Source organism: Euprymna scolopes, chromosome 5 (genome assembly GCF_053919585.1).
Source record: "Euprymna scolopes isolate OS-2025 chromosome 5, ASM5391958v1, whole genome shotgun sequence".
Classification (NCBI taxonomy): Eukaryota; Metazoa; Mollusca; class Cephalopoda; order Sepiida; family Sepiolidae; genus Euprymna; species Euprymna scolopes.
This window is the reverse complement of record NC_136486.1, coordinates 21,731,558-21,747,454: the sequence shown is the minus strand read 5'-3', so window position 1 is coordinate 21,747,454 and position 15,897 is coordinate 21,731,558. Positions and strand designations below refer to the sequence as shown.

The window sequence follows — 15,897 nt, the reverse complement described above, 5'->3', positions numbered from 1 at the left end:
TTAATGCTAGGTTTATTTATGGTGTCTTTTAAATTCAATAAAAACCCTTCAAAATTTGCTGACGCGGAGACCTTGCTTATTAAAAAACTATATGTAATTATTGTACGTAACTTGATGTATACCACAATAAAAAGCGTTGTTTTCCGAAACGATCGTACAGATAATTGATTTTGTTGTTGTTCCTTCTTATGAAACGGATTTTTAATTTAATTATAATTTGATTTTTAAATTTTAAATTATCAATCACATTACTTAATATTGAATTAGCTCTAGGACATTTAACTATCGAGCTTATTATATATCTAAATTACAACGAGCACTTTCTATTTCCTGTATTTTAATTAAACTAGTAATTTCACTGTTACATTAAAATACACTCAGCTCTTTAGAATAGTGTTCTAATCTCCTTTAAATTATATATATATATATATCCCTTGTATAGCTATATGTATCCCCAACTTTCTCACTCGCTCAGTCTTCCTCTCTCCCACTCTCTCTCTCTCTTTCTCTCTCTCTTTCTCTCTCTCTCTCTCTCTCTCTCTCTATCTATCTATCTATCTATATACTTATTTATATCTATTTCTATTACACCCTCTTTCTCTCACACATTCTCGCTCCGTCTTCTCTATCTATCTATCTATCTATCTATCTATCTAGATACCTATCTATATATATTTCGATTACTCTCTCTCCCTCTCTCTTTCCCCTTCTCCCTCTCTCTCTCTCTCTCTCTCTCTCTCTCTCTCTCTATGTTGTAAAGTTATACAGATACAACGTGCGGCTCTTTACAAACAGACTTTTCTTTCTCCAAGTTTACAACAATGCAAGGAAGAAGAAGGAAAAAAAAGAAAGAAAACAACACACTGAAAATGGAGTATAGCTCCGAAATATATTTATGTAATAAATTTCAAACAAGTAAAATATTTGTTTATGTCCTAATATTACGTTGTGATTTAGTTTCAAGCGCATTTGATGCGTATTTTATTTTTACCTATAACTTATTTGATTCGCCTTTTATTCCTCTATAATTTTACCCGTTCATATTTTACTTTTAATTGAAGTATACTAGTGTTCACGTCAATCCAAAAAAATTAGCTTCAAATCGAGAAGGCAAAAAGAGCTTCCGTAGCAACAAATCGGCTTAAAAACCAGCTTAAAATAGCCACCTATTAGTATATCTAATCGTAAAATATCCACCTTTTAGCATCTCTAATCGTACTTGTTGATGTTCCTTAGCAATACAACGTAAAATTTAGTCCATATATGTCGAGTGTCTATTAGTGATCGTCAGAAGTACTTTACTCTCCCTCTTTTTGGTTAATCCAATCGCGAAATTGGTCGCAGATTGAAATGTGATGCGAAAACGGTACGAATAACTGCGCAAAAGCAACAAAACACCGGCAGTGTTTGTGATGCCCCAAATCTGGTCGTCCTAGAGTAATTCTTTGTAAGGAAGACAATGCTATCAAGATCCGCAGCCTCAGAAACAGATTTGAAACGGCTCCCTAAATTCAGCAACAGTATAATCTTGTTAAAAAGTGCTCTCTTTCTATAGTTAAAAACAGATTAAAGGAATTTTCCAGACTGTGTTTCAAGACGCAAGCCAATGATTTCTGTAAAAAACAGGAAGCATCGTCTGGACTTCGTCAGATGCAATGAAGATCATAATTCTTCATATAGGTCGAAAGTGATTTTTAGCGACGAAAGCAAGTTCAATAGCCTAGGCAGTCATGGTAGGTAGTACGCCCGAAAGAAGGACAAATAATTTAATCCTAGGTGCACAGTTTCAACGCTGCAAGGTGGTGGAGGTTCAATTTTGGTGTAGGGCATTATTAATGCCAATGGCCCAGGGCCTATAGGTCGCTTGTAAGGTCGAATTAGTCGACTTACTAAAATAATGTTGACTGAGCATTTTTACCCTACTTTGGCCGGAATTTGGATGATAATCCCATCTTCATGCAGTATAATGCTTCCATTCACACAGCTAGCAACGTCAAGAGGTTCCTTGAAAAGCATGATATTCCGTGTTTGGATTGGCCCGCACAATCGCCAGACCTCACTCCTATCGAAAATGTATGGCATTACATCAAGCAACATTTACGCAAAGATAAAATTTAATATCTGGTAAAACTTTGGACAAAATTGAAAAAGAAAAAGGGGATGCCCTTTCACTGGAGTATTGCCGCAGGCTAATTCAAGAGAATGGATCAAAATTGTAGGCTGTCAAATTGCAGGGTGGATGTGCTACTAAATATTAACTAGTTCATTGTGTTCCTATTGTATTTGGTGTTCTAAAGTTATATTTAAATAACAATTTTCCATTGTGCAGAGTTTCTTTTTGCCTTATCGAATTAAATTTAATTTTTTAAATTGACACTGGGATACTTCAATTAAAAATCAAATATAAACAGGTAAAATTATAGAAGAATAAAAGGCCAATCAAATGAGGCATAGATTGTTTAAGTAGTTACATTCAACTTAGCTTAAATTTAATTTGCTTTTTGAAAAAATGACAAGTGCGGACATTCTTTTTGGCGGCACTGTATATATATACGAATATATATATATATATATATATATATATAGGTGTGTGTGTGTGTGTGTGTGTAATTATTCCCTCGCTTTCACTCACTCTTTCTACATTTCTTTCTCTCTGTCCCTCTCTTTCTCCTATCTCTCTCTCTCTCTCTCTCTCTATATATATATATATATATATACAGAGAGAGAGAGAGATCTTCCTCTCCTTCTCACTTGTTCTCTCCCTCCTTCTCTCCCCCGTATTTGTATGTGATGCATGACATTTGGAGACTTTTCAATCCTTTCATTTCTAAACATAGTTTGTAGCGAAATAAGTTTCTTTTATTAGTATTTTTTTATTTTAATGAAATAACTTTTATCATCCAACTTTTATTCAAATCGCGATACAATGGAAAACTTTTGTCTCATTTTTACCAAATACTTTGCTTTATATTTTGTTTTTTAATCTGTTCTGAATCTACCTAACAAGCATTTCATAAAACTGTATAACAAAAATCAAAATTATACATGTATAAGGAATCGTTAATTGTGTATATAAATTGTGTCTATACATAAATATATATATATATTCATATATATATATTTATATATATATATTTATATATATATATATATTTATATATATATATATATATATATATATATATATATATATGTATATACTAGCAAAAGTACCCGTCGTTGATTGGGTTCAAAAACAGCCTACAGAAAATGGACTCTGATTTATGAAAGTATGATAGGTTATGAAAAGGAAGGGTTGTAAAGTTAGGTTGAATTTGGGGGTATCAAAACCAAAGCAAAATATGATGAAAGTAAAAATAAAATAGATAAACCCTATAAATTATTATACCATACCTGTTCACAGTGAAACACTTATCACAATATTCTGTGGATCTATATTAAAAAAAAACCTTGTTAAACTTTGTGACATATTTCCATTCTATGGAGGTCAGGTGCGAACGAACACCCCATAATTTTATTATACCATATTTCTTCAAACCGAAACATAATTATCAAAGTATACTTACGCAGATAGATATGAAAAGTCTTTATTAAAGTTTGTGCCTATTTCCATTCTATGGAGGCCAGGCGCGAACGCGGACCCCACAATTTTATCATACCATCCCTATTTAAGTTAAAACATACTTATCAAAGTATTCTTATGTACATCAATATCAAAAACACTTGTAAACTTTTTTCTTTTTTTTTTTTAATTTTTTATTTCCATACTTTGTGGACCAGGCGCGAACGCAGACCCCACAACTTTAATGAACCTGTGTCTCGATACATCTTCTATCATTATATGTAATCATTTTTTTTTTAAATAGTCAACCATATAGGAGCCTATTCGTGACCAGAGACACACACACACAGAGGACTTTCAGCTTTATATATATATATATATATATATATATATATATATATATATATATATATAATTCATAGATATGTGTAACCGAATGATTATGGAGTTATTACTTCGTGGATGAAAAGAGGGATTGTCAAATATTCATGTAAAATTCATCGCTATGTGTTATCAAATACAATAATTTGTACTATTATGTAGAGATAGTAAGCGTAAAAGCAATTAAGTCCCAATCTTTAAGTTCACACTTATATTTAGTATTTTTTTTCAGTAATTATAGCAATCTGCATGTCAAGAGATCATTTGCAAGAATTAGCAGTTAGCGTTATAGTCCGTAAAAAAATCACTAACAATAAATGAGAAGAAATATATAATCTAAGAAATTAATAAAGTGTTCGCTTCAGTTTCCTGGGGGATCATCGAACAATCAAGAAAATGTGTCAAATACGGATCTTTGGATTATCTTCAAGAGATATGTATTCTAATGAAAAGCAATTTTAAAGCCATTATCACCTCTGGGGGGGGGGACAGTTAAAATTGCTTCAAACAACGTACCAGCCGCTAAACGTGCAAATCTAACACCAGATAGTTAAATAGTCTGTTAAGAATTATTGAAATTTTAGGAAGCTTTGATTATTTTTGTAAAAAAATCTTTTATTTTAAAATAAATTGTCTTTTTTTTATGTTTTTCATTTATGAAATTGACATATTTACTCTAAAATATTTTCACATAATGATTTACATTAGTTTCACAAAGTGTAATAATGCCAAAGTATAATAATGCCAAAGTATAATAATGTCAAAGTATAATAATGTCAAAGTATAATAATGCCAAAGTATAATAATGTCAAAGTATAATAATGTCAAAGTATAATAATGCCAAAGTATAATAATGTCAAAGTATAATAATGTCAAAGTATAATAATGCCAGAGTATAATAATGTCAAAGTATAATAATGTCAAAGTATAATAATGTCAAAGTATAATAATGTCAAAGTATAATAATGTCAAAGTATAATAATGCCAAAGTATAATAACGTCAAAGTATAATAATGTCAAAGTATAATAATGTCAAAGTATAATAATGTCAAAGTATAATAATGCCAAAGTATAATAACGTCAAAATATAATAATGTCAAAGTATAATAATGTCAAAGTATAATAACGTCAAAGTATAATAACGTCAAAGTATAATAATGTCAAAGTATAATAATGTCAAAGTATAATAATGCCAAAGTATAATAACGTCAAAGTATAATAATGTCAAAGTATAATAATGTCAAAGTATAATAACGTCAAAGTATAATAATGTCAAAGTATAATAATGTCAAAGTATAATAACGCCAAAGTATAATAACGTCAAAGTATAATAATGTCAAAGTATAATAATGTCAAAGTATAATAATGTCAAAGTATAATAATGTCAAAGTATAATAACGTCAAAGTATAATAATGTCAAAGTATAATAATGTCAAAGTATAATAACGTCAAAGTATAATAATGTCAAAGTATAATAATGCCAAAGTATAATAACGTCAAAGTATAATAATGTCAAAGTATAATAATGCCAAAGTATAATAACGTCAAAGTATAATAATGTCAAAGTATAATAATGTCAAAGTATAATAAAGTCAAAGTATAATAATGTCAAAGTATAATAATGCCAAAGTATAATAACGTCAAAGTATAATAATGTCAAAGTATAATAATGTCAAAGTATAATAACGTCAAAGTATAATAATGTCAAAGTATAATAATGTCAAAGTATCCACATAAATAATTGCAAATAAACTATTGACAGTTGACTTCATTTGTTTTGGTAATTTATTAATTTTTTACTACAAAAAAAACTACTTTTATCTGTCTCTATATATCTGAGGTGATGATATTGATTAGAATCAGAATCCCACGGTATTAACGCTGGCGTCCTCCAAAGTTCCATCCTCAGCCCAACTCTCTTTCTGAGGCAATAAAATTGGTGGTGGTGGTGGTGGTGGTAGTAGTAGTAGTAGTAGTAGTAGTAGTAGTAGTAGTAGTAGTAGTAGTAGTATCGTATGGGTTAGACCTCTATACTGCTATTTTTTTAGCCAATCGGAGACATTTTCTTCAGATAGATAGGATCTCGCACAGCCTCCAAGTGACTGGACAGGGAAGGATCAGATGATATGTGTCCTGCTGGGAGGCTTTCGTTGTACTTTGGGCAGATTAGGGAATCTATTATTATTATTATTATTATTATTATTATTATTATTATTATCACAATTATATTATATATATTATTAATATTATTATTTTTTATTATCATAACTATTACCATCACAATAAATTTGTCCCTAAAATGATTACAAATATATAAAATACCAATTCAAAATTATAAATTTAACATTTAAAGAGTTACCTCCCTTGGATCATTAAAAACTTTTTTTATTTTTTTTAAAAGTTATCTCCCTTGCATTTAAAAATTAGTCTTGGCCTTTTGGCCAAGATCAAAGCGTAGTATCTGTTCTTCAGATGCGGCATTTCCATTTCTCGTTCTCTTTCAGTGGAAGAGAAATCCTTCGCGACTGAGACCATTTTTATTTTTGTACCTTTCCTCCACGTTAAAAAACGACCCTGGTGTCTAACTCTGTCCCGTGGGGAGGCAGTGTAAATAGGTACAAATAAGTCAGTTAAACATTTTATTTATGCAGCGTTTTTTAATGTAAAAATAAACTGTAAATAATTATTTCAACCAATTGTGGTTCGTACAACAACATGTCCGCATATGTACAAACGAACTTTAAAACAAATTTTCTAATGCAACTCAATAAGGTATTTAAAGAATCTTTTTCATTCTTTTCTTTTTTTTCTATTTTTCCAAATTTTCTATTTTCATTATCAACACATCATTTACAACATTTTTCTTATATTTTTAAATATTTTCAGGACTAACCATCTTACTTACTACTAAAATGCTAGTTTTATTGCTGTGTCTTAACCCCCAACCCTCCCTTTTTGTGCTGATGAGGAGGCTATATTAAAAAACACAATCTTCGTCAATTATTGTCAGTGTTTATTGTCAATTTTAATAAAATAAATATAGCTTCCGAAACGATCGTACACTCAATTTGATTTTGTTTGTTTATACTTTTGAAACTAATACTTTATACCCAATATTAATATAGGTCTGGAGTAAATATACCTATTGAGCTGTTTATATATCTACAGTACCGTGAGCACTGTTCTTGTAAAGTATTAATACATTAAAAGAAACTTTAGTCTTTTAGACTCCAGGTCTAATCCCCTCTGTAAAATATAAAAGATATATATATATATATATATATATATACATATATATATATATATATATATATATATATATATATATATATATATATATATACACGGAGGGAATAAGAACGAGAAATGAGAAAATAAACAAAAACACAGAATTGAACACAATACATGCGACACTTTTATATAAAAACTGATCTATTTATTATTCAAATTATGTACAGCATATTGTTCAGTAGAATTTTCACTCACCGTTAAAAGAATACGGGATGATGAAAAATGTTTGAATATTTCGAGAGAAGCCCCACTTTCTCAAAACCGTAAGTTACTTTCGGTTGTCAGAGAAGATATATTTGAAGATCGGTCTTACAGATAAAACTCTATAACTGGAAATATATAAAATGTAGATATGTGTGTGTGTGTGTGTGTGTGTGTGTGTGTGTGTGTGTGTGTGTGTGTGTGTGTGTGTGTGTGTGTGTGTGTGTGTGTGTGTGTGTGGCCAAGCAATAGGAATGAAAAGTTTATCAGACAAAAGAAAATCTAGTATAAATATTAATACTTATTAATTTTTATTTAATCTAATATAAATATTAATACTTATATAGTAATCCCAACTTAATGAAAGGCTCAATAAAACCACACTAGGAAATAGGGTTTGTCATTAGAAAAAATAAATCAAGATAGTAGATTAAAATTTACAAGGATATTTATTGTGCGACTTCAAAAAAATTTACTAAGACATCCTTAATCTGAAGAGTTTTAAGGAATGATATTCTTCTTTTCAGAGGAAAGAAAGATATTAGTAAATTACTCGTATAGCTGAGCTAAGAATTTGCTGGTTATGGCATTCGATGAAACAGTACTTTATGATAGTTAGTCATTAAATGCAAAAATATATAATATGTTTTTATTGGGTAAAATATGTAAAATGGGAAAACAAGTCGAATATAAGAGCTCCAGAATGAATGAAGACTTGATTGTAAATACAAGAAGCGATAAAAAGTTTTTAAAAAAGATACAAAAAAGGTACTTAATATAAACTACATCAAGATATCGTACGCTACAATACCTTATATAACCCAGACAATTATAGCATCTAGTAAGAATAAGATTAAAGAAGTCCAAGCAATCCTTTTCCCCTCAACCAATAAAACCAAATGTAATTGCCGAAAAAAGCGTGAATGTCATCTCAGCAATAACTGCATACATAAGAATATCATTTATTCTTGTACTGTAACCGAGATAACTGATAAAGCCACCCAACTAAACACTAATTTTCCCCAACTCCCTATCCTCCGACAATCAACTAATAATGAGCTTGAGCATTCTTTTCTACCAATAAACTTACTAAATAACAACACTGACCATATGAATAGTGATAATTTCCCCCATGATAGTAGCTTTGACAACCAGCTACACAGCGATATTCCTTATAATTCATCCAGTTCTTATCCTGACTGTTACAATTATAAAATCCGCAATGACAGCAAAAGTAACCAGATACACTTCCACTTTAATAAAGCTGAAAATTTCCAACCACATATCATTTAATAATATAAACGCAGATGGTAATTATTCATTTCTTTAACGGCTCTTATAAAAAATTAGATCTAAGAATATCCATTTCTAAATTAATTGGGATATTATCAGTAAATCTAAATTATATAATCCAGGCGAGTTTGGCGGGATTACACTGTCTTGTTTTGTTCTATTTTTTCTTTTTTTTCATCTGGTAAATCGTATGTTGAAACTTTCCTCTCCTCTATGTGTATATAGATTGGCCCCCGACTACAGTAGAGCAAAAGTTTTTCTAATGTGAACACGAAGATTATGTGCACGAATTTTAAGAAAATCCAATGTTTTTATAGCGTGATTCTGATTTCTGATTGATTTCTAGTAGAACGTGTCTCCATTTAATTAATCAGTTCTTATCACTAGTGTCTATAAGTAGAACCTTCCAATTTTCTATAATTATATCTTTTTCATTATATAAAAAATATTTCAATAGTGTGGAACATTCATTGATCCTCATTTAATCCCGAGCAGCGTAAAGTCTCCATGCTTATATATATATGTGTGTGTGTGTGTGTGTGTGTGTGTGTGTGTGTGTGTGCGTGTGTGTGTGTGTGTGTCTGTCTGTACATGTAATATATATATATACATGTATATCATGTATATATATATATATATATATATATATATATATATATATATATATATAATTTGTAACCCACTCTCATTTCCCCACCTATTTCCGAGTTCCAATATGCATGCAACAAAACAGGAAATGTATTTTATCAACGTATTTTTTTCTCTTGACAAAAGTTCGTCGTGCGCGCGCTCGTGCAATTCCGATCGAAAACGCCTTCCAACGTCGCCATAGTTACCTCTACAAAAGTTCAAACTTCTTTAATTCACATGACGCTGTTTGACACGATTCTTTAACCCAAGCAGCCCTTATTTATCTCGTCCATCTGTCTTTCTCTATGCACGTCCGTCCTTCTTTAATTCCACCATTACTTTTTTTATCTAACTCTCTCTCTCTCTCTCTTTCTCTCTATCCTCTCTCTCTCTCTCTCTCTCTCTCTCTCTAACTTGTAACTTCTTTTTCATACGCAAATATTCAATGATAATATTTTATACATATATATATATATGTGTGTGTGTGTTTTGTTTACACACATGTACGTATATATACGTATACATATATATAATTTCACATATATACACACTCATAATGTATAATAATAATATCATATATATATATATATATATATATATAGTTTTGCTTTAGTGTTTACTTTAACCCTTTTTACTACATAGGTAGAGCTTAATAGTATAAAAAATAAAGTTATAGTAAACAAGAGAGGGAGACGCCCGGTTTGCCCAGGCGTAAAATACGCTTAAATATGATATTTTAATTTTTCAGAGTCGTGATTTCAAAAGTATTTAGGTGACGTCAGCTAGAATTCAAACCGAAACTGTAGCGTTTAAAGCTGGTGACGTTACCATTGTATCAACATGACATGCATACAAAACGATTAAAATTTTAAAATAAATCAAGGTAAATGTCCAAAATGTTTAACGATTTTTGTCTATTTTGACTCATTTTTGGCCCCTTAAAAACAATTTTAATGGGCTTAAGACCCATAAAAGTATGGCCCGTAAAAACACCAATCATTTGAGGCCCCTAACGCCGTGTGCGACTTTTAGTTTCGGGGGGGATAGAGTTTTAAAATATGGGGACCGACAGACAAACAGATATATAGCCGTTTATATATTAGATAAGCTGTACAAAAACGTTTGCTTTTTATTTCCGAAAGAAAAAATTTTGAGAAATTCATGGATTTACATTCTAGGGTCGATTTTACAATTAATCAATATTCGCTCCAACGCCCAACCAATTAATATCATTTAGACTGAGGCAAAGTTTTGAAAATTCACGGTAGGGACAACGGAATGTTAGGTGTGGCCATCCATGTTTGATTGTTTACATGATTGCTCCTAAATATATTTTAGGTTGAGCCTTATTATTATTTTATCCCATCCCCCACCCCAAAAATATGTCCGCCAAAGTGAAAAGTGACTTTGCAACACTGTGCGCTACACATTCGAGGTAACATCAATTCTCATCCTGGCCTAGACAACTTCACATCAGTCAGCAAAGAAAACGCTGAAAAAACTTGTTCCAGAGAGCTTGTTTCTTTTTCTCAGTATTTTGCTGTCAGGGAAAGTGGACGGAGACGAAGACGACGACCTTGTGAAACGGACTGCACTGAGCATCAGTTGAGACCTTGACTATGCGGTCTCGAAACGTAAAAAGCTTACACGAAAACATGTCGGACTTGGCCTGGCAATTCATCAGGCGACTCGGTGGAAATCTCTGATTGAACTTCTCCGTCACACTGGCCACTGTGCCAGTTAGGACCAGGTTCGTAAACTGGACTCAACTATTGGAGTTCAAAATATGCAAAAGTTTACAGATAGCAACAACATACCTTTTTTTTTAAATGTGTCACTGAACAAGTTCTGTCAGTCCAATGCTGACAATATCGATATTATTTAAAAAACATTGGATGGTATGGGAACATTTCATGCTACACAGATGGTGGTGTACCAGAGAGGACTACCCCAACATCAACAGCAGGACGTTCTTCCCCTTCGAAAATCTAAGTCCAGAAGCTCACAGTATTAATGCTGGAGTCCCTCAGAGGTCCATCCTGGGCTTAACTCTCTTCCTGATCTACATTAATGATCTTCCAAATTACATCCTTATATCATTCATAAACATTTATGCTGATGGCACTACTATCTATGGTAGCACATCTAAGACAGTAAACGACCAATTCTCTCCGATTTTCTCTCCTCTGATCTTGAGCAAGTAGTACAATGGGGAAAGAGGTGGCTGGTTAATTTTAATACATCTAAAACCAAGCTTTTATCTTTACACCATCGACGCTCTGATCCCCATCTGGCACCAATTGAAATGGATGACTCTCGTCTTGAGGAGGCCTCATGTCTTGACAAGTTTCTAGACTTTACCTTTACTCCTGATGGAACACATACATTAAATCCGTTCCAAGGCCGCTGGAAAAATGGTGGGATCCTTCTATCGATCCAGTAGATATCTCACTGCTGATGCAATTCTCTATCTATATAAGAGCCAGGTACGTCCAAGGTTTCAGTATTTTTGGACTTACAAGAAGCGAAATGTTTAGAAAAAGACCTAATACTCACATGCACATGTCTCAGTTTCTGCACGAATTAAATATTTATGCGTATTTTACGGGGGTATCGGAATCGGTGTCAAAATCGGAACAAATGTTTGCAAATTTTCCGATGCCAAAAACAATTCCTTTAATTATCTTTTTCATTTGATTTTGTTTAAAAACAAAATCTTCCACTGGTAGTAACATTAAAATAATAAATATTTATTGATTTTAAATTACTAGTAAAACTAAGATTTATAAGTCACTCCCACGCACAAGTGTGTTTTTACGTTTGAGAAAATATATGCACACTCAACGTTTGCATCGTAATCAGTAAAACTAACAACTTTATAGTTAAATATTTAGAGATTTATGAAATAAAATCGGAATCGGTAATTGTATCGGAATTGGGAATTTCAAGAAGAATCGGCAATTGTAACGGAATCGGGAAAAATATTGGAATCGTCCCATCACTATTATATATATAAATACACGCACACACACACACACAGACACACACACACACATATATATATGTATGTATTATGTATGTATGTATGTATGTATGTATGTATATATATATATATATATATATATATAGCAAAACTGCTAATTATTAAAAACCTGAAGGTGTTCAATACTATTGCAGAGCAAATATATATATTTTTTTATTGCTTTTTTATCTGTTTTAACCACTACTGTTCAAGTCTGACGAAGTTGCTGGACCGTGAATACGGTCTGGTAGCAGAAACATGTGTAACTAAAACAGATAAAACGGTAATATAGATACACATATATATATGTGTGTATATATATATATATATATATATATATATATATATATATATATATATATATATATATATATATATGCCGTTCAATTTTATTTTTCAATTAATCTGTGTAATATATATATATATATATATATATATATATATATACATATTTGCCGTTCAATTTTATTTTTCAATTAATCTGTGTAATATATATATATATATATATATATATATATATATTTTTTTTTTTTTTCAATTAATCTGTGTAATATATATATATATATTTATATATATATATATATATATATATATATATATATATATATATTACATAGATTAATTGAAAAATAAAATTGAACGGCAAAGATGTGTCAACTCCAATATTACATACAATGAAATTCTTGTTGCTTGCTTCAATGTTCTGGTTTAAAATTACACATTGTATATGTAGTATGTGTATTTAGACAGCATTCTTTCACTTGTGCAAACATTGTTAAACACAGCATAATTCTTCTGTTTAATTATTTCTTTTTAATGTATGATGAAATATAAAATTCTGTTGTGTTTAACAATATTTGCATGAATGTCTTTGGATGAAAATAAAATATTTTTAAAATTTGGTAAAAATATAAAAATTAACGTGAGTCAAAAGTGTAATGTGTTGTTGCGGAAATATCGAAAGTCGATCACATGTGATAAAGTTTTAGAGTACAAAGAATTATTCCGGTACTGATGTGCCGGTGGTATGATGCTTTATTTATGCATTAGTCAAAAGTAATGGTACATTTAGAGTCTCTTCGTACGCAAATGTAAGCATGCGATTGGTTAAACAGAAAGGTATGGGCAGAGTACACATTAATAAAGCGGTAGTTTTTACGATGTCAAATCGTTAAAACTTTGAAAAGTAAATGCGCTCTTGTCATATCTGAGATCAAATCTTACGTAAGTTTAAAGAAAACTTTAAGCATATTTTTAGCCGCTATAAGTTACTCCATCGGTCCGTCGGTCGGTCGGTCGGTCGGTCTGTCCGTAACACTTTTGTGCTTGGCCTTTTTGGTTAAGATCAAAGGTTTGTTGTTAGTAGATGCTGTTCTTAACTTAAGCTTTTCCTAACCTTTTGGCCAAGATTAAAGTGTAGTATCTGTTCTTACTACATGCTGTACTTATGTTTGTAACTTTGTGATATAAAGTGGGGGATCACTTTTCTGTATTAATTTAATGTAAAATGATCACCCACTTTACAACCAGTCAGTCTCAAAGCCATTCAAGTCATTCTCCAGATCATTCAAGTTGTTTTTGAAGGATTCCAGTTATTTTTTAAGCATTCAAGTCATTCTTAAGGTCATTTAATTCATCCTTAAGTTCATTAAAGTCATTCTAAGTCATTTACTTTTTATTTATTTAAGTCATTTCAGCCCATTTTTCGGTCATTTTAGTTTATCTTTAAGAATTTCATGTCAATCCTACATTCACGCATACATTCACGAGAGCACGCGACTAATGGCTATCGGCCTTGTTTTTTTATGAATAGAAAAATTAACATAAAATAATATTTAAAATGTAGAAGATTATGTGACCATTTTTATAACTTCCAAACGCTGTCATTAATTCGAAACGATTTTTCCTTTTATTTGCTTAGAAACACATTTTATAAAGCAATAAAAGCGAGGTAAAGACAAAAGTTAACGTAGCCAGATACTGTAACAAGAATTACAAGCAACGGGTATAAACTTGCAGCGTGAACAATGTAAGTGATCTTCATCTTTTTTTTTCTGGGTGTATCCGTATCGTAATTTCTTCACTTTTATCATCCATGAAAGTGACACAATTTTCAATGAACGACACTGGTGATGCACCACCGTACAACTCATGCTCTTTACCGATCCAAGTTATGGCAACAGGACCATTGCCAGCACCCTCAAAATGCATCGCTGGATTGACACGAATAATAGGGCCGTGTCTAGGGTGATGAAAACAAAGTTTCTGGCCACGGTTATGGTCTTTGGTGTAGTTTTTTTTACATGGGGGCCACCACTTATCAAGGCCCGGAGGCCACTCAGGCATAAGGGTTATTGCGTGTACAGTAATCAATGAGATAGTATTGTAGTAATCATTAGTATTGGAGATTTGATAGAGTGTCTTACTTAAGGGGGCAGTTTGTCAGGAATTTGTTTATGTTGGATTTGAAGACATCCAAGTTGTAGTCAGGTGGGAAATAGGCAAACGGAAGAGAGTTCCACAATCGTGCACTTCTCAGAAAGAAGTTTTGCTCATGGAATCTACTTTAGATTTAGGCACAGATAAAGAGTGTTGAAAATTATTTACAGTAGTTTCAGCCAGGCGGGTGTTTCTCGTGAAAGATTGGCGAGGGGACCAGAGAGTGGAGCTAAGACGAGTACTTGCCATGAAAATAACGATAAAGCAAAGACAGGCTCGCAACGTCTCTTCTGTGGGAGAGAGGTTGCAGGGAAGAGAAAAGGGCATCCCCCACCAAACCACGAAGTCTATTCTGTACTCTGTCAAGGCAGGATAGGCTGTTTTTAGCAGCTCCTGCCCAGATGTGGCAGCAGTACTCCATTATTGGACGTACTTGGCTTTTATACAGATAGAGAATTGCATCAGTAGTGAGATATCTTCTGGAGCGGTAGAAGGGTCTTACCATTTTCCCAGTGTCCCTGGCAACATATTTGATGTACGTGTTCCATTTCAGATCAGGAGTAAAGGTCAAACCCAGAAGCTTGTCAACACATGGAGCCTCCCCAAGTTTCAACTGAGGGGCACATCAAGCCACTTCACATCTTCGAAGTTGGCTTGAAAGTCAACACCAAATTATACCTGGATGTGCTGAAGAGTGTGGTGATTCCCTGGTGCAATCAGGTGGCCGCTGGCAGACCCTGAGTGCGGCAGCAGGACTCGGCGCCGGCCCACAAGTCCAAATAAATCCAGGCTTGGTTTAAGAATGTGCTACAACCTGAACCCGCTGGACTACTTCGTTTGGTCAAACGTCAAGAACATTACCAACATGACCTCCGATAACACCAAAGTCAGCCTGATCGACGCCATTTGCAGAGTGTTCGCCGATCTTCCTCCGGCGCGTGTGGAAAAAGGTATGCTTCCAGTTCCGGACCCGTATCGAAGCGGTGATTGAAGCTGAATACGGCTACATAGAAATAATGTCAGCTCTACTACATAATCAAGTTATCTGAAATGATTATTTTCAATAAAAGTTTTAAAA

At 32.3% G+C, this 15,897-nt stretch overlaps 1 protein-coding gene and 1 pseudogene across 1 annotated transcript in view; both read left to right on the top strand.

Moving 5' to 3' along the window:
* Nucleotides 1–15,897, top strand: part of LOC145276735 (neuroendocrine convertase 1-like) — a 463,447-nt gene that overhangs the window by 391,717 nt on the left and 55,833 nt on the right. The window lies entirely within an intron of this gene.
* LOC145277293 (U2 spliceosomal RNA) lies at nucleotides 6,364–6,497 on the top strand (annotated as a pseudogene).